Source organism: Halichoerus grypus, chromosome 10 (assembly GCF_964656455.1).
Source record: "Halichoerus grypus chromosome 10, mHalGry1.hap1.1, whole genome shotgun sequence".
Classification (NCBI taxonomy): domain Eukaryota; kingdom Metazoa; phylum Chordata; class Mammalia; order Carnivora; family Phocidae; genus Halichoerus; species Halichoerus grypus.
The window spans coordinates 134517894-134541234 of NC_135721.1; positions in this window are offsets into that span (position 1 = coordinate 134517894).

A 23341-nucleotide genomic window follows, 5' to 3' on the forward strand; every position below is an offset into this window, starting at 1 on the left:
CATCATCTATCTATCCATCATCTATCTATCTATCTATCTATCTATCTATCTATCATCTATCTATCCATCATCTATCATCTATCTATCTATCTATCTATCTATCTATCTATCTATCTATCTATATCTATCATCTATCTATCATCTATCCATCCATCCATTGATCTATATCATCTATCATCTATCTATCTATGTATAATCTCATCTATCTCCCCCACTAGAATATAAGATTTTTAAAGTCACCACCCTTATTTGTCATGTAGATTATTTTGCTGTAACAATTTGCCATAAACTAGGTGGTTTAAAATAACAGAAATTTATCCTCTCACAGTCCTGGAGGACAGAGGTGTCAAAGTCAAAGTGTCGGCCCCTCCACATTGCCTCCAGAGGCAAGAGGGAAGAATCCTTCTGCCCCTGTCCCAGCTCTGGTGGTCCCAGGTATTCCTTGACTTGTGGCTACTTCATCCCACCCTGTCTTGGCATGGACTTCTCTGTGTCTCTCCTCTTTTGTCTCTTTCAAGGACACTTGACATTGGGTTTAGGGCCCACCCAGGTAATCCAGAATGATCTCATCTCAAGATCCTTAATTATGTCTGTAAAGACCCTTTCTCCGAGTGAGGTCACAGTCATGGTTTGGGGAGACATGTCTTTTGGGGGACCACCGTTCAACCCACGACATCTTGTTCACTGATGTAGTTGACCCTTGAGCCTCCAGTAATCCCAGGCGCATCTGGGAGCATTTAGTAGATATTTATTGAGTGGCTGGATGAATGAATGAAATCACCCATTAGTTCGGGGGTTCTTAAACCTGAGCTCACATCAGAATCACCTGGAGGGCTTCTTAAAGCACAGATTGTTGGGTCCCCCTCAGAGTTTCTGGGTTGCATTGCTAATTTGTTTCCAGGTGATGTGGCTGTTGCAGGGGATCATGCTTTGAGCGCCCTGCTTTAGGTCATCTGTTCTCCCATTCAACCATTAGCAGGACCTGAGTTGTAATGAAGATTTCATTTTCCTCTCAAAGAGCTTATAGGCCTCCAGCATCCCCCAGCTGTCCCTGGCTCTTCCTTGTCAAGGAGTAAAAATGATCCGATTACCTAATTCTTCCCCAAAGAGCCTGGTACCTTATGTCCTCCCTGGGATAATTGCACTTAAAACAGCTCTCTGGAGAAGGCAGGGCAGAACCAAAGGTGGGAGCCTTGCCCAGCAGATGGGGCATGGCTGGGTGTGGAAGGTTGGCAATTTCTTGAATTCTCTCAAATCACACCCCCTGGGGCCATACCTAGGGGTTGTTACAGAGTTCTAGTGTGGTCCAAGATTCACCCCAAAAGTAGGATTTCTGGTTTCTGGGCACATGTTCCCCAGAGGGAAAAAATATGGGAAGGGAACATCTTGACAATATTACCATGAAGATGGATTTTTAGCCAGGAAGACAGGTGGTGGGATCTCCCACTGAACACAGAAGTCTTACCTGGGCCATTTCCCTGTGGATTCCAGTCTTCCACCCAGCAGGACCTGGGAGTATCTTCTTCTTTCCTCCCCCCACCCCTCCCACTTCTTTTTAAAGCACTTTATTGAGGTATAATTCATATGTCATACAATTCACCCATTTTAAGAGTGCAACCCAGTGGTCTTTAGTATGTTCACAGACACATGCAACCATTACTTCGGTCATTTTTAGAGTATTTTCATCGTCTCAGAAAAAAACCCCATAACCTTGAGCTCTTAAACCCTTAGCCCCTGACCCCCCCCCCCATTTAGGGGGTGAATAACCTGACTAACCACTAATCTGCTTTTTATTTTCCCTGTTCTTGACTCTCACATGCACGGAATCATACACTATTGGTCTCCGGTGTCTGATTTCTTTCCAGCACCATGACGTTTTCCAGGTTCATCCGTGGCATAGCGTGAATTGGTACTTCATTCCTTTTCGTGGCCGAATAATTAATATGCCATAGTCTGAATGACTAAGATGAACCACACTGTTTATCCATTATTCAGTTGATGGAAATCTGGGTTGCTTTTGGCTGTTATGCATAATGCTCCTAAAGACATTTGCATACATGTTGCATATGTTTTTGTGTCTCTGGGACACCTAGGGCTGGAATTGCTGGGTCATATGGTAATCTTACGTTTAATCATTTGGGAAACTGCTATACTGTTTTCCAAAGCAGTTGAACCATTTTAAATCCCACCAGCAGTGTATGAGTGTTCCATTTATCCGTATCCTTGCTGACACTGATTTTTGGACTTTCGGATTCTAGCCATCTTAGTGGGTATGACGTGGTATCTCATTGTAGTTTTGATTTGCATTTCCCTGATGACTAATGCTGCTGAGCATCTTTTTATGTGTTTATTGGCCATTTGTATATCTTCCCTGGAAAAATGTCTATTCTGATCCTTTGCTCATTTTAAATGTTGGGTTATCTGTCTTTTTATTGTTGAGCTGTGAGCATTATTTATATATTCTGGATACTAGTCTCATATTAGATATATGATTTGCAGATATTTTCTCCCATTCTGTATGTAGTCTTATCACTTTTTTGATGGTGTCCTTTCAGGCAAAAAAATTTTTAGTTTTGAGAAGTCCAATTTAACTATTTTTACTTTTGTTGCTCATACTTTTAGTGTCTTATCTAAGAATCTTTTGCCAAGCCAAGGTCTTGAAGATTTGTCCCTATGTTTTCTTCTAAGAGTTTTATAGTTTTGCTCTTGCATTTAGATCTTTAATCTATTTTGAATTAATTTTTGTAAAGAGTGTGAGGTAGGGATCCAACTCATTCTTTTGCATGTGGATATCCAGTTGACTCCGTGTGTGTTGTTGAAAAGACAGTTCTTTTCCCATTGGATAATTTTGGCACCCTTGTCAGAAGAGGGGAGGTGTCTTTTTTCATTCCTATATTTTAAAACATAGAGGTGAGTAGTCAGTGACTTTTTATCTAACTGTAATTATTTTACAAATTTACATAGGTAACAGATTGTAGTAAGCAAAACCAGTCCGTTTTGCTGTTGTTCTTGAAGATTGACCTATAAGTCAAGTTTAAAAACCTATGCTTCTGGTCATTAGTACTTGGATGTGATTCTTGAGAGGTCCCCAAAATGCCAAAGAGCAACTTTTGAGACTTCCAAGGGGAGGTGGGTAAAGAGCTACTAAAAAAATCACTAAGCAGACAGGGTAGGTTCCTACTCTCTCTCTCTTTTATAGCTGCATAATATTTTATTGGATTGTTTCCAATTTTATGCTATTAAAAAATAATTCAGCAAATAATTACGTACATACACCAGTTTTCAGACACGTTAAGTACTTCTGTAGAATAAACTTTTAAGATTGGAATTGCTAATTCCCAAACTATATCACAGATTTGTTGTAGGTGTTGTCCCATTCCATTCCATTAGGGGTTGTGCCAAGTTATAGGCCCACCAGCAATGTATAAGAGTGCCGGTTTTCCCCAAGTTTAACCAACATAGTAAATTATCAAACTTTTGGCTTTTTATCCATCTGCCAGGTAAAAATGAGCAGTTCAATGTAGTTTTAATCTGTATTCCTTATGTTATGAATGAGATTATACCTCTTTTTCGTATATTAAGACCAATTTATATTTCCTTTTGGTGAATTACCCATTCAAATCCTTTATTTATTTTTATTATTTTTTTATTTGTTGAAATGTGCTTTATATTTTAGGGATATTAGGTCCTTGTGTGCAATGTAAATTTTCAATATCTTTACCAATTTGTCACTTGCCTTTTGATGTTGCTTACAGGCATTTTGGGTTTGATTCTCTGGTTGGTTTTGTTGTATCACACAGCAATTTTGATCATGTGGTTGAACTTAGTCTTTCTTTTATGACTACTGGATGTTGGAATCATCATCGGAGAGATTTTTCTTTGCTTGCTTCTTGGGGGATCTCTTTTAAGGTCAAGTTTATTGAGGTACAATTTACTTAAAGTTCACCCTTTCTGTGCAGAGTTCCATGAATTTTGACAAAGACATACAACCAAGTAACCACGGCCACAAACAAGGTCTAGAACAGCTTTGTAGCCCCGCAAAGTTGCCTTCTGCCTCTTTATATAGTCAAGCTCTCTCCCTAACCCCCAGCCCTGGAAACCACCAATCTGTTTCCTGTCCATATAATTCTACCATAGCCTTTTGAGTCTGGCTTCTCTCACTGAGTAGAATGCATCTGATATTCATCCATGCTATGTGTATATCAATGGTTTGTTCCTCTTTCTGGACAAGTAGTGTTCCACTATAGGGATAGACCACAACTTTGAAGGGGACATTTGGATTGTTTCCAGATTTGGCAATTACAAACAAAGCTGCTATAAACATTCATGTCCACGTGTTTTGTTTTGGTTTGGTTTGGTTTGGTTTTTTGTGAGCATGAGTTTTCATTTTTCTTGGGTAAGCACCTGTGAGCGGGATTGTTGGGTCATCTGATTAATATGTGTTTAACTTCATAAGAAACTGCCCCACTATTTTCCAAAGTGGCTGTACCATTTTGCATTCCCACCTGCCAAAGTGAGAGTTCTGGTTATTCTATATTCTTGTCATCATGTGGTATTGTCAGATTTTAAAATGTTTTCTATTCTAATAGGTGTGTAGATGTATCTCGGTGTGATTTTATTTTGGATTTCTCAAATGACTAACGATGTCAAGCATCTTTTCATGTGTTTATTGGCTATCCATATATCCTTTGTGAAATACCAGTTCAAATCTTTTGCTCATTTTCTTGAGTTGTTTGTTTTTTTGATTATTGTGTTGTGAGCGTTCATATATTCTGGGTATGTGCTATCAGATATGTGCGTGGCAAGCACATATTCTCCCAATTGTGGTTTGTTGTATGTATTGCCACATAACAAATTAACCCCAAACTTAGTGATTAAAATGATAAACATTTTTTATCTCACTTAGTCTCTATAGGTCATGGATTCAAAAGCAGCTCAGCTGGGTGGTTCTGGCTTGGGATCTCTCGCGAGGTTTCAGTTAAGATGTGAGCCACGGTGACGTTGTCTGAAGGCTCGACTGGGGCTGGAGATCTGCCTTCAAGATGGAGCACTCACGTGGTGTTGGTGGTCCTAGGGGCCTCTCCAGAGCACTGCCTGAGTGTCCTCACAATGCAGCTCCTGGTGTCCACCTGAGGAACAACCTAAGAGAAGGCAAGATGGAAGACAATGTCTTCTGTGATAGCCTCAGAAGTCACATGTGGTCATTTCCATGAAATTCTATGGAGGTTTACACAGGTCCGCCCTACTCAGTATAGGAGTAGATTATATCAGGGCATGAATGAATAGCAAGAGGCAGGATTCCTGGGAACCATGGTGACCTGCAACCACGTGTGTATTTCCATTCTCTTAGTCGCCTGGGGGATTTGATCCTCCCTTCTGACATGCAGTTTTCTTACCTGAAAATGGGGATGACAATCCTACTTTGAAAACACTTTTGAAAGCACTTTGTGGACCTGTGCAGACCTTCATCCCGCCTCAGTCCATTCTCCTTGAAGGTTGTCATTCAGCTCCTTGAAGCTAAACGGCAGCTCAGCCCAGGCCCTAGGGCATTCATTCTCCCGTGCATTTTATTTTTCTAAGAGCTACTATGAGCTCAAAGCTGTTCCAGAAGCTAGGTGCTCATGATCCAGCAGTAGACAAAATAAAGGTCCCATCCTCATGGAGCTTCTTAGGTGGGGGGGAAACAAAAACCAACAGGGAATGAAAACTGATCGGCATAGCATCTACGACTCATAGGGTACGGATGCTGTGATGGGCCTGTGTTTCATGTCTTCCTACAACAATCCTAGAACAAAAGAATGATCAGCTCCACTTTACAGATTTTATGAAGGTTCAGAAAGAGAAAATGACTTGCTCAAGGCCATACATTTAGTCAAGAGGCTTCGAACCCAGTGCTTTCTGGCTCCGAGGACCTGGGGAAGAGATTTAACTCCTAAAACACCTGAAGCAGCTGTGAGAATGTTTGGGAGGGGTTGGGGTGGCTGCTGGACCAAAGGGAAGAGGGCTGGCCCATGAGTTCCAGCAGCGTCCAAGAGAAGCCCCTTGGCAGAGCCCCCCCCCCCCATCTCAGCAGAGCCACTGACCCCCAGCACCTGGTCAGTGATGAGCCAAGTTTCATGAGCAATTCCATTCCATGCAGGATAAGACTGCACAGGAGATGCTTAATTAGATTCTTTCTAAACCTCAGGTTTCTTTGAAATGAAGCAGCCAGAGGGCTCTGGGGTGTTGTGCATGTGCATGCTTTCCCCTTTCCCAGAAACAGGGCCCATCTCCAAGGCTCAAATAAAACCACTTGCCCTGTAAAGGCATCTGGGCTGGCTCCCGTGCGCGATCCCCTGGCCCCTCCCCGGCCCTCAGCAGCCTCCCTGCTCTGCGGGGCCATCTGGCCGATGCGGGCAGGAAGCCATCCCGGGGTGGGCAGGGTGGGCCGTTTCCCGCTCGGGAGATGCCAGGTGTCTGAGTCTGAGCCCAGATGGCCCCTGACTACCGGGAAGGCCTGCCTGGGGCCTGAGCTCTGCCCTGGGCTCTGGCCGGCCTCTGGGCCTCCTTGACTCACCCCCCTCGTAGGCACCTCCACGAGCATGCCCTCTCTGAGCCTCAGTGCAAGCTAGTTGTGACCCTGGAGTGTGAGTGTTCTGAGAGCAGGGACCGCACCCACGTTCCTCAGGCTGGAGCCACGAGCATGTACCAGGGACGGTGCACAGCGGTGGATTCCCATTTGGACCCCCCCCCCAGTCTGGTTCCCTAAAGCATGAGTCATTTTGAGAGTTAGTATTACTCAGGCACCTGTGTCACCTGGGGAAAGTGTTGCGAGGATGAATGCAGGATGCCCAGTTAAATCTGAGTTTCAGATAAACAACAAGAATCTCTTCACATAAGTATAGCCCATGAACTATTAGGGACATACTTATGCTAAAAAGTTATTCGATGCTCATCGAAGTTCATGTTTAACTGAGTGTCCTGCATTTCCTTTGCTAAATCCCCACCTAGGGAAGGTATCAGCCCCTCGGAGACCCAGAGTCAGATTCAGGGTGTGGGGCTGGGCCTAGGAATCTGCACTTGGCTCCCATTTTCTGGACCTCCCTCAGCCGAGAATGAACATGGGAGCAGGCCTTCCCCTCACCTCCTGTGTTAACACAGTGTGCCCCCCGCCCCCCAACACCGCAGGGCTGGCGTGGGACACTCGGGGTGGGCAGCACCGAGGGTCAGCTCCATGTCCCGGCTTAAAGGTCTGGAATGTGGTCAGGGGGGTCCTGGCTTCAAATCCTGGCTTCTCGACTCACTGTGAGGCTTCACACAAGTCAACCTCTCTGGGCTCCAGGTTTTTATGGAGAGATGTCAGGTTCTCAGAAGAACGGAGGTCACACGTGGGAAGTGCTGAGCCCAGCACTGCAACATAACGATGATTGATAATGGAAGCCCAGTAATAATAACAGTCCTCACGAATACATACTGAGCACGCCCCTATGCCTGGCATCGTTACAGGGTCTCTGTTTACATTAGCTCAGAGAATCCTCATCCCAACCCGGTTTGCTGCAAGGCACAGTGTGTGGGGTTGTGCAGTGCACGGCCTGAACATCTGTATAGAGCAGCCTAGAGCTCTGTGCCAATCCCATTTAACAAGTGGAGATCCCAAGGCCCGGAGAGGAGCAATATGCTTGCTCAAGGCTACCGCCCTGGTGAGAGCCACACTGGCTGGCGTGGGAACGGCTCAAAGGCCCCATGGTTCACCGTGGCACTAAATGCCCAGGACCCTGTGGCTGTTAGAATCAGTTGTGCTGCTTCCAAGTCCAGATGTAAGTGAGGACACAGGAGACCACAAGGTATGGAATAAATCCAGGAAAATGACAGTGAGAGTCAGAGGTGGGTCCCATGGACCCAACTGACTGGTCTGACAGCTCTGGCCTGTGGCTGGTGGGGGAGAAAGAGACACCAGCCCAGGAGGGTTCCTCTTATAAGAGAAAGGGAGGCCTGTGTGGCCCCACCGGTAGGTCACCACTAGCCCTGGGTGTGGGGTTTGTGAAGAGAGTGGGCCAGCCAGCCCCCACCACCTGTGTGCTATGAAAGGCTTGAGATGTGTGCACCCCAAACATTCTGTGGCTGGGTGTGATCTGGAAAAATGGCCCGCGGGGGCCCAGAAAGCCCTCATCCGCTCTGTGGACCCATGGAGAGGGGAGATAGGGATGCCATCATCAGTCTGTCCTGGGTTAGAGGGCTGGCTTCTACCCAAAGCAGCTCTGAGACCCTCTCTGATCCTCACTTTACTCCTGTGATGAGTGGAGGTTTAAAACCCACCTCCCAGGGCCGTTGTGGCTCTGGGAATGAAAATAGAATCTGGTAGAGAACTTGGTCTGCTGCAAAGGGCTGGCTGAAGGAGGGATGGTGTTGACATCATCCTTCCTCTGAGATCCCCATGTTTTCCATCTGGCCTTCTCTGGTCCATTCTCCACAATGACCTGGGGATGATTCAAAACCAAGTCACGGCCCCCTAGTACCAGCCTCTTTCGCTTCCTGCTGCCTCAGGGCCTTTGCACGTGCTGTTGCCTCTGCTTACAAGGCGCTCTCTTCCCTGAGCCCACTGACTATGCTTGTCCCCTCTATTTTAATTGCCAATGGCACCCCACTCCTCTCCTTCGTGGAACTTGGAACTGTGGCTCGATGCCCACACCGGAACAATTACTTAATTCCCTCCCCCCTGGTCCACGAGCTCTGCGAGGACAGGGGCCGTGTTTCCTTTTGCTCATCATGATCTCCAGCACCTCACACCACATGGGTCCCTGGGTAGAAGGTGGCAGAAGGATGAAGGCCCAAGAATCCGGTGCTGAGCCCTACATTTCACCTCTGCTCTCTGGGTCCCTTCCATAACCAACCAAGAGATTTGACGTCTGAGGGAGGAAGCAGAGAAGGCCATTTGCTGCACGGGTCTTGCTAGTTTGTGGTGAAATGTTCTCTGTGGCTTTTCAGAGGCTGGCTGGTGCCAAAATAGACACGGTCCCCATCTCCTGCCTCTCCCTTCCCTGGCTGCCGCAGAGCCCTCTGCCCTGTGGACACGCTGGGGCCCGGCTCTGGTTTCCCTTGGCCCCTGGCTCGGGATGTTCAGGCCACACAGCAATCAGCCTGTTCCCGCCGAGCAAGAGCTGCTGGCTTGCCAGGACGGGCCGCCCGTGTGTGCTGGATGCACGGGGACCCGGGGCAGACTCTGCTCGGTGGTGGGAAGGAAAGGGGACTCCCCAGGCCACCACCTGCGTCCCGCCACATCCTGCTCTGGACTCCCTTCCCAGGCCCAGAGGACACCAGCACGTACCGCCACTGGGAGGCAGAAGGGGAAGCTACAGGGAAAAAAGCCCCAGATGCTCCCCTCCCCATCTCCCACACTTCCCAGTCCAGCCCCTGCCCCACACTGGTTCAAACAAGGGTTCCCAAGAACAAAAGGTTTAAAGGAAAATCCACAGCTTTGTCATGGCTTTGGTGTGCTCATTTCACATTAAAGCGAAGACCTAAGAGGGCAGATGGGGGCTGGAGGGCAGGAGGAGGGGCATGGGACATGGTGAGCACCAGGCCTGCGTTCCAGCCCAAACCCTAAATTTTGCTCCTGCCTACCTTCATTCTGGGAGTAGCACAATAAAAACGTTTGACCCCACACCAGTTACAATCCTCTCCCACCAGTGGGTTACGGAGCTCCAGTGCCACAACGAGAGGGTGAGGGAAGGGCTCAGGGGGGACCTAGGAGAAAAGGAGGGGCTCAGAGGACAGGGGCTTGTGACCCTTCAGCCAACACATCAAGGGAGAGTTGCTAAGTCTTGGGCTATGCTTTCTGGTGCATTCTGTCATGAATCAAATTGTTCATCCAACTCCTCTGGAGCCCATGGATTGTCCTGTGGGTGTTTCCATCTCCTGGATGGAGTTCTCTGACTCCTGTGCTGACTTCAGCCTTTTGAAGGCCCATTTGACTCTCCAGAGTCCTTCACGACCACAAGCAAACCCAAGGATCCCAATCTGGCCAAGAGTCACATTTGCGCCTTCAAATGAAGAAGCGAACGGGGCGGGGGGGGGGGGGGTTTAATACCTCAGTCTCCTATACATTTGGTTGCTGTGAGTCCATCCCAAAAGACCAGTAATATTTGGGGCACCCGTGCGAGCTTAATATCTGTGCCTGAAAAGGTAAGGTCCTCCTTTGGGGGCTCTTTTTGGACAGCCAAACCCCCATCCCTATGACTTCAGGGACCAAGCCCTGGGCTTGATTTCAAAGTGAAGTCCATATTTATGTTTGTAACCAACAATAGCTAGCCTTCCCTGAGCTCTGACCACAGAGACAGGATCTCCCAATGGTATCACATAGCACAATTGTTATCCCCATCCCTTGCGAGTTTCAGAGAGGGTAAGTGTCTCACTGGAGGTCGCACAGCTGCAGCTCCAAGAATCAGCCCTCAAGCTCAGGCGGCCCTAAGGAGGCCTCAGGTAGTCCTTAGGCATGCCATTGCCATCCGTCGGCATCCTAAGGCCTGCTGTTCCCCTGGCCGGGCCACCTTCATCTCTTGCCTGCTGTGTCTCAGCGGCTTCCCAGCTGGTCTTGGTCCTTCTGGTTGCATGTCCCCCCAGCAAGCTTACGAGATCCTATCTCCTCGCCCGATGCTCCCTGCACTCGAGCCACGCTGCATTCTCCCTGGTTCCTCTTTGGTGGTGTGAGCTTGCTCATCTTGAAAATGGGATGGGGTAACAACCACACAAACCAAACTGATCCACTGATTCGTTCATCCAACAAATGCCAACTGAGCACCTCTGTGTGCAGACGCTGGGATACAAGGAGCACGTAGCAAAGCCCCGTCCTCTCAGAGCTGACGTCTCTGTGTGAGAGGCAGAAATTAGCCAGTAAACAAACACCCCCGTGATCCATCAACAATGGTGCACCACAGAAAATGTGAGGGGAGGGGACAGAGAGAGACGCACTGGTCAGGGAAGCGTCTCTGCAGCGATGACATTGGAATAGAACGTAAACATAGCTGGGAGAAGAGCATTCCAGGGGCTGGAACAGCAAGTGCAAAGGCCCTGGGGTGCCCAGTGCATTCAAGGAATGGCAAGGGGTTAGGGCAGCTGGAGTAAGAGTAGAGAACCAGAAGGAAGAGAACCGAAATGACATGGTGCGTGACCCACGCAAGATGCAGTCTGGGGCACAGAGCAGACTCTTGCCAACTCTTGGCCTTTAGAATCGGGCACTGTCCCCCTCACCACAGAAGAGCTTTCTGGGGGGACACACCAGCCAGCATCCAGTGAGGGTTTGGCATGACTCCCTCTCTCTCTGTCTGTCCATGCCTTCGCTCACGTGATCGTCCTCCACGCTTCTGCCCCCGGCCGTGCGTGGCGGGGGGAGGGGGCCATCTGGCGCTTCCTGCCCTCCCTCCCCTCGCCCTGCTCCAGCTGGTGGAAGCCAGGCCACACCTGGCATTTGGGTCACACGTGTGGGCCCAGGGCAGCGGGGTCACTGTCGGATGGCTCTGCAGGACCCGGCTTCCTGTCTGGGAGGCCCCGGGCTGCACAATGCCCCATTGTTCCTCGGCCACTCCAAGGAGCTTCCTCAGGACGTGGAGGCCCAGGCCGGAGGTGCCAGCTATTTTGGGTGCCGGGTGAAGGCCTGGATTTGCTTGCTGGGAGCATTTTTCTCAGGAGAAAGGTCAGTGGGCCCAGCCCGGGAGGTAAATCAGCCCCGTTTGGCTCGGTTTCCCACGGCGTCCCCGACTTCCTCTCTGGAGAAGGGAGGGGGCCTGGCGTCCGCACAGCCAGCCTGGGGCCCAGCGGGTAGCGGCCTTTTCCTCCCTTAGGGGCCACCCTGGGGTCTCGCTCGGGGTCAGGGACTCCTGAGGGTAACTCCCTTCTTGGAAAGGCGCGTGCAAACCACGTCGGCATTGGGTCTCAGGGAGGTGGCAGGGCCCCGGGCGAGCGATCCTGGTGTGTGCTTGTCATCTCTGGGCCACCGCCCCGTGTCTGTGCAGGAATGCGGGTCGCGGGACTGACTGCAGCCTTGTCACCAGCATAGGACAGCTCGGCCGGCCCCTGGCTCCAGCCTACGACCCAGGAGCGGGACTCGCACCTCCGCGAGCCTCAGGCTCCCCGCGAATCGAGTGCGGGGGTCACACTGGCCGCAGAGTCGTCGTGGGACCCGCGGCAGCTCCCCCGGGGCCGGATCTGGCTCCTGGAGGCGGGGCAAAGCCTCTGCTATCTGTGGACAAAGCACAGACTCCTGGAGATACAGTTTATCGGTGGCACTGAAACCTCGTGGGAGGGCAGTTGGGAAACATCATCGAAAGATGCTCCTTAGGGGGATGATAATGGAAGCTTGTAAAATGCCGGATGGGGAGAGGGCAGGGCCCCCCGGCGTGTAGTACGTGCTCAGGAAACGCCAGCTGCTTTATGAAGACTGTTGTTGGCAGCAGCGTGCTAGAAGAACCCTTAGGAGCTTGGGTTTAGGGGCTCTGGTGCTGCCAGGGGGGCGAATCCTGCCTCTGTCACTTCCCAGCTGTGTGACCTTAGGCAAGTTGCTTGACTTTTCTGGGCCTCAGTCTTTGGAGCGCTCTCACATGGTTATTGTTTAGAGTCGATCTGTGTAGCGTATACAACTCAGTGTGTGGCGCGTTGTAAGCGCTTGATAAATGTGAGCCGCTGCTATTACTTATTATTGACATTGTTATTATTATAGGCTTAGAGACTTGGGCCAATTGTCCCAAGTGGGGGGCAACCTTAAGAGATGGTGAGTTTCCAGGGGAGCCCTCCAAGAACTCGTTTCTGCTGGGCGTCTGATCTGGTTCTAGGCTCAACCACCAGGGCCCGTCCTTGGCACTGGGCGAGGGAGCGCCTGGAAGCATTAACCCAGCAGCCCACTCTGATGTGAAATAAGGGGAAGCCTTTGCACACTGGTGCACGTCCCTGGTGACCACAGCGATCCGGGAAGCGGCTCTGTTTGAATGCTGGCCTCAGAGCAAGGTGTCCGTGGTGTATGACCAGCGATCACATGCAGGAGCTGGGGTCCCTGTCCCCAGCCTCTGGCCACACTACCCGTCTGTCCCCCTTTCCCTCTGCACTCTGGCTTGGCTAAGGCAGGGAGGGAGGGGTTTGTACCATTCACGTGACTTCCCAGGCAGAAGGTAAACCCCTCACCCTCCTGATCTGGACCCTCCAAGTTTGGTGAAGACTTGCTGTCTTAGGACAGAAAGGTCTCCCTAGTCCCCATGTGGTCCAGCCCTGCTGCCTTCCTCTTCCACCTCTCCCACCATCCTGCTCCCTGAGTGGGCTCCAGCACACCCGCCACCTGCCCTTCCTGAATATGCCAAGCCTGTCCTGCCTCAGGGCCTTTGCACATGCTATTCTACTGCCTGGAACCCTCTTCCCGTGATGTCTCCCTTCCTAGACCACCAGATCTGAAGTGGGCTCCCCATGCTGCACATTCCTGCTTGACTTCATTTTTTTTTTTATTGCTTTAATTGTGGATAAAAATTCTGGTTTTTTATTTGTATGCCTGTTTCTCATCCTTCTCCCTGTGTGACATGATAAGCTCCCCAGGGGCAGGGGCTTTAGTGTGCCCCTAGCTCCTGGTCCAGGGCCGGGCCCGGGAGATCCTCAGCACCTGCTTGTGGTGGGCAGGAGGCCAAGGTCTCTCACTGCCCTGGTTATTTACTGCAGCTGTCACCCCCACTTGACAGGTGTGGACCCTGAGAGTGTGGACTCCTCATAGATGCCATAGCTCAGGGAAGCTCCCAGGATCCCCACCCAGGACCCAGGGGAAGGGTGGGCTGGAAGGGAGGCCTCAGAGCTGCAAGAATGGGATCCAGGCCCCTGCTTTCCCATTTCTCTTAAAGGAGCATTTTCCTAAAATCTCCCTGTTGCCTTTCCATAAGTAAGCAGGGCTGTGGAGGGACCCAGAATTCAATTAGGCAGAAAGATCCGGACAAACAGGACAGGTGGCACTCATCAAAGCTGACAATCAGACAAGGCCTAGGAGGGCCCCCAGGCTTTGTCAGCTTACAGCACCTCCGTGGAGACTTCCTTCCTCCTGGGCCCCAAACAGATGGGCTTCTTGGAAGGATGGCCGCCAGCCAGCACCCTCCCCTGCCTGGGAGCCATGGGGGGACACGCATGGGCCACAGAGATGGCCGTGGGTGCTCCTGCTCATAGGCTTCCAGGTGGGGGTGCCAAGAAGGAAAGTGGGGTCACACCCGTGTTTTCTGGCTGTCTCTGGCCAGCATGGGAATGATGAGCTTGAATTGGGCAGTGACTTAAACATCTCTGGGCCTCAGTTTCCCTATCTTTAAAGGCCAAGGAAGGGCCCAGGGGCCATGCTCCGGCCCAGCTGTGTCTTACCCCCGAGCCTGGGTGGGGTGCTCTCCCAAAGCGTGGAAGCGAGCATGCATCTGGGGCCTCCTGACAACCTTCTCAAACCTTGGGGCGTCCCCGACCCCACCCGTGAGTGCGGCCTGGGTGCCCTCTGGCCTCCCGCCCCCGCGGCAGCTCAGCCGCCGTGCCGACCTTGGGCCATGGCTCCCTTCGGCTTTGCAAGAGCCCCCTAAGCCAAGCACTGTCGTTGGCTCTCATCTCTCAGATGTGGAGACAGAGGCCCAGCCAGCGCAGGAGATGCCCACAGGCTGTCACGGGTAGAAAAGGCAGGGGGCGGATTTGGACCCACGGGAGACCTCGTACTCCCTTGCTTGGACTACCCAGGGGGCTGGAGAGGACCCCTCCCAGCTCTCTCTCCCCTTGCTTTTCCTCCACACTCCAGCCATGCGTGCATCTGTGCTCCCACGAGTCCCCCTCCCCTCCCTTCCCCCTCTCTCCCCTCTAGTAACTAGATAGCTAGACAAATAACACTTTTTGGGGAGCAGCCCCAAGGCTCCCCGAGGGACAGAGGATGCGGGCAGAAGGCGTGCCCTGTGCAGTTCCTGCGCCTGTGGCCCAGACAATGGACAAAGGACAGCACCCTGCAGACGAGCACAGGGTGGGGAGGGGCTGCCACGGAGCTGCACCCCTGCAGGAGGGCCCGGGGTGGGGAGGGGCTGCCACGGAGCCGCACCCCTGCAGGAGGGCCCGGGGCCTGGGGCTCGTTTGCTCTGGCAGCTCGTGGATAGTCCTGCAGAGACACCACGTTCTCCACTTCCTTGGGGAGGGCATCTTGTCTTTTTTAAGTCATTCCGTTGTGTCGATAATGCCTATTCTTTCCATGGGGCCATCTGCCAAGGTAAATGTTTGTGTTGTTCTAAAAACTTACATTATATCACTGTGGGAACCTGCATGGACAGAAACCCTTTCTTCCCCCCTTTTAAGGGGGGCGCTGGGTGGGAGGTGGAGGGGAAAATGCTTTTTTCCACTTTTCTTCTGGTGCTTTCACGTGAGACGCCGTTTGCACGCCGCTGGCTTCCCGAAGCTCCAAATATATTAAGTTGTATTAATTATATTCAGGGCTTCCTTTCTCCTTCCAACCCTCCGAGGATAAGACGGTTGCTGGCCATTTCCTAGAAAAAAAAAATACAAATACAAAGGAAAAAGGAAAAGAGACAAAGGGAAGGGTAGGTGGGGGGTTTCCTGGAGTAGAGACCCCACTGTTCTCAGGAGGAAAGTGAAATATGCAATCAGGAAAGAGAAGGGGGAAAAAAAAGTCTTGGAATGAAATCTGCTGTGTGTTTGTCTGAGCCGTCAGCCTGCAGAAGGGCGAGGGGGTGATTTTAATTGAAGAGGACAAAATTGAATAAGGCCTGGGCCTCAGGACCTGTCCTGTCGTGCAGTGTCCCTCCCCCCGGCCCCCCCACTGCCACCTCCCTCCAATCATGCAGCCTGCCACTGACGTCTGGGGCCCCAAATTCGATGCCGTGTTCCTGGGCCCGCTTCAGTGTGGGGTGAGCCAGACGCATGGCCCCAGAGTGCAGGAAATGTGTCCTTGCACGGGTGCCCGATGCGGTGGGTGTGGGGGGCGCCGCGGCCAGCCCAGCTGTCCTGGGACTCGGGAGCCAGAGCCTGCAATGCCACGGCCACTGGGTTCATTTGGGTTCGTTGAGCAAGAGCAGCAGAGAATGGGCCCTGGGGCTCTGCTCCAGACCACCCAGGCCTCCAGGGAGAACTCCATGCCTTGGCCAAAAGGAACCCTTGCTCCTTCCCTCTCGTCCTTCCGCCATTACCCCCTGTGTGCTGGATGTTGGGAGTCCAGCGGAGACGGGGACACACAGCTCTTTGTCCTGGAGCTCACAGTCTAGAGGGCACAAGGCCCTCCCAGCTACAGGAAAGTAGGCTGTGCCCTGGGGGACAGAGAACAGGGACACCCACCATCGTCTGGGGGGACAGGGAAGGCCTCCCTGCTGCTCAAGGAGGGACAAGCAGTGGGAGCGGCAGGAGGGGGCTGTGCTTTAGGAGCAGAGCACAAGGAGGCCATGGACCTGCCTGGGAGGGGAGCGAGGAGCCAGAGCTCCTCTGATGGCCAGGCTGACCTGGGAGGGGCCTCGGGGGATCCATCTCTGGTCCCGAAAACCCGCACACGCACTCACACGCACACACACGCTAGAACATCTGAGCCCACGGGGAGAGGGGCACGACCCTCGCAGCCCCGGCCCGGCAGCCTGCGCACGGAGGCCCCCCCGGGGGCCCCAGGGTCACCGGTGAGGTTGCCCTTCCTTCAAAGGCTGGCCCGCCGGTCCCTTCTGCCCCTGTGGCCGCCAGGCAGTCACATTCTGCTCACGCACTCGCCAGTCTGCGCACACTCCTGGGGCTGGCCCCGGCCTCCTCTGGGTGATGTCGTCATGGGCTGCTCACCTCCCACCTGTCTGACCCTGAGAGCAGCAAGGTCACTCCCCAAGTGCTAGGGCAGCCTGTCGTGTGTGCCCCTGTGGCCCTTGGGCACCCTCCACCTGGAGACTCAATGAGAAGTGGACAGGCTCACCTCCTCCTCGAGGCCAAGGGTCACCCTCAAAGCCACCAGGCTCACAAACAGCAGGGGCTTGCTTTTCGTTGGAGGGCAGTTTCCACAACTTGCTGCCATTTCCCAGCTATGCATCTTTGGGCAAATGACTTAACCTTTCTGGGCCTCCGCTTGCTCCCCTGTCAACATGGGGCTAACGGCAGTCCCTGCCTTGTGGGGTCACAGTGGGGGTGTGGAGATTAATATGTGGAAAGTGCCTCCAGCAGTGGCCAGTGGTGTTGGGAAGATCCTTACTCGTCTTTGCAACCCCCTCTGGCCCTGGGTCCCTGTCGTTCAGTGTCCAGATACAAGTTGCCCAGCGCCCGGCCCACATGTGAGCTTGTATGTGTGTTGAAATGGGAGGCAGACACGCCCACCCAAGGTGAGTGTGCACGCCTCAGCCATCACTGTGCCCTCTGGGCGCTGGGTGCACACCTTTTCTCACGGGGACCTCACGACCATCTCCGTATTACGGATGAGGAAACGGAGTGCCTCAGGGCAGGTGCACCGTCCCGGAGCGACCCCCTCCCACCACTGCCACCCCCACCCCGTGGCGTGCTTTCCTGGTCATCACAGACACTGCATACGCGTCCACTGGACTCCAAGAAAGCAGCAGACATGAATCCCTCCCTAGGATGCCCCTGTCTGCAGGATGCAGGCGGTTCCTACACCCCACGGGCCAAAGATACCACCAGGGCTGGGTTCGAGGGCAGTGTTTGCTGGCAGTGCAGGAAATGGTAATCAGGAGCAGTCTGCACGCTCTTCCTCCTCGTAATGCATTTCCTCTGACGAAGAACAGCAAGGCAAGGTGGGCAGAGGGCTCATGGTGGCGCCAAGGCCCAGCTGCGACCCATTTTTAGAGGGGCTGGCATGAAATGATTTCCGTGACCAGTGGGATGAGGGAAGGGGGTGGGCAGAGCGAAACACCCTGCTCAGAGCTGGGGATGCAGTTGGAACCCCCCTCCGCGTGCGCGCGCGCGCACACACACACACACACACACACACGTGGCTGGTGCCACTGGGGCCCATGGGCCAGGGCAGGGGGCCCAGGGAATGCTGGTCTTAGAGGCACCAGACTATTTTCCAAAGCAGCTGTACTGTTCTGCATTCCCACCAGCAACATACCGGGACATATCAGGGTTCCAGTTTCTCCACATCCTCACCAACACTGGTTATTGCCTGTCTTTTTGATTCTAGCTGTCCTGGAGGGTTCGATGTGGTACCTTGCTGTGGTTTTGATTTGCATTTATCCACCACTTTTCACTTACTGCCTTTCCTCCTCTACCGAATGAACACAGTGGCCCTCCTCCCCCTGTTCCTTTGGTCTCCTTTCCCTGCCTGAGCTTCACAGAGCCCCTACTGCATGGGACTCCACAGGGTTGAACGGAATGTCCAAGCATAGAAGACCATGGTCTCCTCTTTCCTTGCTCACAGTCAATGGACAGGTCTTGCCTGAGCACCTGCCATGAGCCTGGCCCTGCCTTGGGAGGTCGGGGTGAAGGGGACGGCCAGTGTCCAGGTCTGGGATGGTGCAGCAAGTACTGGGAGAGGCACCATGCTTCCAGGGAGTCCTGTCCTTGAGGAGGCCCTGAAGGGTGAGAAAGGTTTTGTAGAAAGAGAGGGAGGGCTAAGAGACTCCATTTTCCTTCCCTCCTTTGACAACTATTTACTGATCGCCGATTGTGTGCTGGGCATTGTGAATGTCAGAGGTGGGGCTGTGACTGCTCTCCAGGCCCCCAGGTAGGTGGGACCTGGTGAAGGCAAGCTTATTTTCACCTTTGCTGGGATCCCTCCAGCTGTGTGAGCAGTCCCTCAATTGCAGGCCAGCTTGTGTCTAGAGCGATTTCATGCAAATCACGGAGATGAGAACAGCTGACATTTGTGACGGAGTGGACACACATAAGCAGCCGCAAGCACCTTTGTAACCATTAAACACAATGGGCCATGCGGTGGGCTTCTAACTGCTCCTGCATGCGTGTGGATCGTCCCCTTTCAGGGCCAGCCAGGTCTGTCCAAGCAGCACCAAGCTCTGCGGGATGTTAAGATCTCGAGGCTTTCCATCTTGATAATGTCGGCTTCCCGGACACGGAGAGAGCAGTTCCGTTTAGAGAAGCCCCTCCCTTGGTGTTAGGTTTTTATTTGACGGGGCTTCCAGATTCCTTACAACAAATGCTTTTATATGTGTGATTATTGCGTTCTGGGTCTCAATTCTTCAGTGCAGTTTAGGGCCAGAGCATAGAGCTTTGGGGGACAATTCCCTTCCCTGGGAGGCTCGGGGATTGGGGCAAAGCACATCTTCCATCCGAGGTCACCCTCTGGCTTCCTGCCAAGTGCCAGAGCTTTACATAAAGTCTCACTGTAATAACTGCGCAAACATCTCCAGCCATCTGCTTACTGTCTTTCGGGCTTTCACTCGTGATTTATGTGCTCTGGATATTCAGCATACCCTGCTCTGTGAAGACTTTTCCATGAAAAGCAAGTCTGCTTGTTTTGTGCTGGGATATGAGGGGCTCTTTCCTTTTCCTGTTTCCCTGAAACTATAACGGGCGTGTTTCAGAGAATTGTGCCTCAACTGAGTTGGCCAAGAAAACAGTGCTGCCTGTTGGGGTCTGTGAAAACGAGGGCCGCCGTTGGGGTCTTCAGCCACGCACGCGGCTCAGAAGGCCTCGAGAGGAGAAAAGCCCTGGGTTCGGCCCGCTAATTATATTTCAAGATCTGTCCCAGCTTCGGCTGCTTCCACCCTTGGTGGCTGGGGTTTTGCCTGAGCTATTCCTTCCCACGGGCCCTAGTTGGGGTGTCCACCTTGGACTTCAGACAAGCTGCTCCAAATTCAGGCCCCCACAAGGGCCGGAGCCAATGGCCAGGGCAGCCACAGGGCTCACGGGCCCAGGCAGGTGGCCAGGGGCTGTCCCTGTGCAGGGAGGCTGAGCCAGCTTGGCATCCTGCCCCCTCACTTCCTAAACCGGATCGGCCGTTCGATCATGTAAAATACTATTTGTTGTTCAATATTTATTATTGATGCGTGCACTCACTGAGGCTGCGCCAGGCCCCCGCCATGCAGTGGGGAGCAAAGCCCAGCCCGTCCCCTCCACTTCCCCAGTCTGGTGGAGGAAACATGAAAAATAAGAGAACCAGGCTCGTCAACATATAATTACAAATGTGCGACGTGCCATGAAGGAGAAGAAAAGAACGTGATGAGGGATAATAGCGAACGCCTGCCTATTTCAGGCAAGGTGCCTGAGACCGCCAATCTCACCGCGCCCCAAAGGGTGAGGAACAACAAGGACAAAAACAACAAGAATAGTGATAATCAGTAATTTCTTGAGTGCTTAATAGGTAGTGTGGTAAGCGCTGGATCTGTACGGATTTTGTGTGTACTGACTTGTCTGACGTACGGAGCAGTGGCTGAGTGAGTACTATCGTGATCTCACTTCCCTGTGTCTTACGGTGGTGGGTGCATTGGACCAGGAGAGCACTGGGAGCAGGATTAGCGGTTTCTCAGGCAGAGGCCATGCCCTGAGCCGATGCTTGTCAGATGGGTAAAGGAAGCACAATGATGCCAAATCTTCCCCAAGGGCAGAGACCCAGCTTTGGGCCCCTCCTGGCCTGTGGGACCCTCCAAAGGAGCCTCAGCTCCAATCCCGTTCATGCCCACACTGCTACCCGGGATGAGGTTAGGGCAGGAGAAGGCTAGCTCGGGGCCAGTCATGGTAGGGCCCCACGCACTCCTGACTTGGTGGTGGAGGCAAGATTCTCAGCTCAGGCCTGGCCCCTCTTCCATCCGGCAGCAGGCAGAGCGGGCCACTCCCAGCATCCCTCAGGCTCCACATTGAAGCTGACACATTTGCAGGGACACCAAGACAGCCGTGCTCCCAAACCACCTGGGATGACAGTGGACAATAGGTGGCCTCCTGCACCTTTCCCTCTGGTCGAGGACAGTGAAGCATGCTGCCCGCAAGCAAATGCGAATGTCTCAAATCCTGGAGCCTAGGCCAGAGGCCCCAGGCCCATCAACCCCGCCCCACAGAGGAATCTTGCCCCAGAGCGGGAGCTCACGGCTCCCTGCCCTGCAGGGTGGGTCGCGTGTGGGCCAGGAGGCGGCCCAGGGGAGGGATGGTTGGGCCGGCAGGTACCATCATGTGCTTGGCTGCCAAGATTAGATAAATGCCGTGGGCCTGGAGGCAGTGAGGATGGGCAGCTGCTGCCTGCATCTGGAACCCCCGTCTGCCTCTCTCAGCGGGAAGGATGCTAGTTTGGGTGTCTGCTTTTTGGATGCTTTCCTCTCCCCCCGGCTCCCCATTCAGTGGATTAAGCAGATTGGAGGAAGCAGGATAATAGCATCTTGGTGACAGCCCGATTTTCTTTCCTTTTGGAAGGGCTCTCACGTCTACTCTCACTGCTAGTTCCCTCTTTCCCCAAGCTCCTCCTCTGCACCTCTCTGCGCCTCCCTTCCCAGCTTCCTTAAGCTTGTCTAAAATGTGAAGGCAGGCCCAAGGTCGTCCCATTTCCCTCGGCCAGCCTGGTGATGTGCTGTTCAAACAGTCCTGGCCAGGAAGTCTCTGCAAGGCAGTAAGCACAGAGCTGGGTCCAACGGGCCATCCAGGTGAAACACAGGCACTCCGGGTCCCTGCCCAGGGTGGACTCCCACACCCAGCCCTGTCCACGAAGTCCTGGCTATGGCTCCAGCATTGGTCCCAGGGGCCAGAACTTCAGTCCTGGTGCTCCTGGGGCTTACTACCTCTTTTTTCATTTCACCTCCTGGGACAATGGGGCCAACAGCGCTTATGTGCTTCACCTCAATGCATAGGTGAGCATTCATCTCAATGCTTTCTGAGAAGCCACCAATGGAAAACTTCTTAGAGTTAGAATTATGTTGGCTTTGAGTTGTGGTCAGGGTTGGAGTGCAGTTACATTTAGGGTCAGGAGTAGAGTTTGGATTAGAATTGGATTGGGTTGGGTTGAGATGAGGTTAAATTTGTGCTGGGTTTAAGACGGACTAAGAGATAGTAGTAAAGTTGAGCTGGGTTAGATTGGATTGGACTGGGCCTAGATTCTGGGGTTGAGGTTGAGTTGGGTTGCATTTAAGGCTGGGGCTAGAGTCGGGGTTGAGGTTGAGTTGGGTTTGGGCTAGGGTTAGATTTGGGGTTGAGATTGAATTGGGTTGGATTGGGTTGGGTTTAGGACTAGGGCTAGATTTGGCATTGAGGTTGTGTTGGTTGGGTTTACGGCTGGGGCTAGAGGTGGGGTTGAGGTTGGTTGGTTGGGTTAGGTGAGTTGGGCTGGGGCTAGAGTTGTGGTTGAGGTTGAGTTGGGTTAGGTTGGGTTGGGTTTAGGGCTAGGGCTAGCTTTGGGGTTGAGGTTGAGTTGGGTTGGGTTGGGTTTAGGGTTGGGGTTAGAGTTGGGATTGCAAGTTGAGTTGGGTTGAATTGTGGTTGGAGTTGGAGTTAGGTTTCCAGTAGGGTTGGGATCAAGGTTAATGTTAGTTCAGGGTTCAGACTGAGTTAGGGTCAGTTTGGGGAAGAAAATACCTATTTTCCCCTTTCCCATCCTCTCTCACTCCTTCCTAGGAATGGAATGGGTTTCCATTCTGGGCATGACTGGGACACTGAGTGACATTCAGAGCCGACCAGAGGACTTCTTCACCTAGCCAAACACTAATTCAAGTGAGTTTGAAGACTGTTGTTATGGGGTATATTTCCATGGTGTGCAGCCTGGACAGCTACGTGAAGAGGTCACCCAAGGAAGGGGGAACAGGTTACCCAGGCCTAGTTCTTCGGCCAGAGGACCAAGTCAAGCAGAGTGGTACCTCATTGACTCATAAAAGGGAGAAGCATTCAATCTATCCCAAAATCAGTTCTTATTTGGGCAGCCTCAGCCTAGGTCCTTGACCTCCCTCTCCCAGACCATCCTCTCACTCAATTAATCACCAAGACTTGTCAGTTCTCCCCCTCTCCCCGACAGCTCTTAAAAGCATTCTTCTATCTCCCCCTCCACCACTACCAGCCGCCAGAAGCTGCCATCACCTCTTAACCACCCCGAAGCCTCCCAGGAGGGACCCTCATTTCTAGTCTTGCCCTTTCCAAGCACCGCCTTAGCAAGGCTTCTGGAATAAAACACGGGCCCCTCGTGGTCCAGCCTCTACTGACCTCGCCAGCCCTACCCTCCCTCCTCTTAACAAACTGCAGGCACTGCATCCTACTCTCCGACCACAATGACCTCCCTGCGCTCCCCAAATGCCCTCTGCCTCCCACACAGCACACTTGCTCTCCTCTTTGCCAGTCTCATAGCCTACACCTTGCCTCACACCCCCAGGGCCCTGTTGGGAGGGTTCCAGTGGCACAGTGTGACCTGTTCACGCCAACTCCACCTGGATTTCAGGCAGAGAAGCCTAGAGCTAGAGCGGGGCTCTGTCAG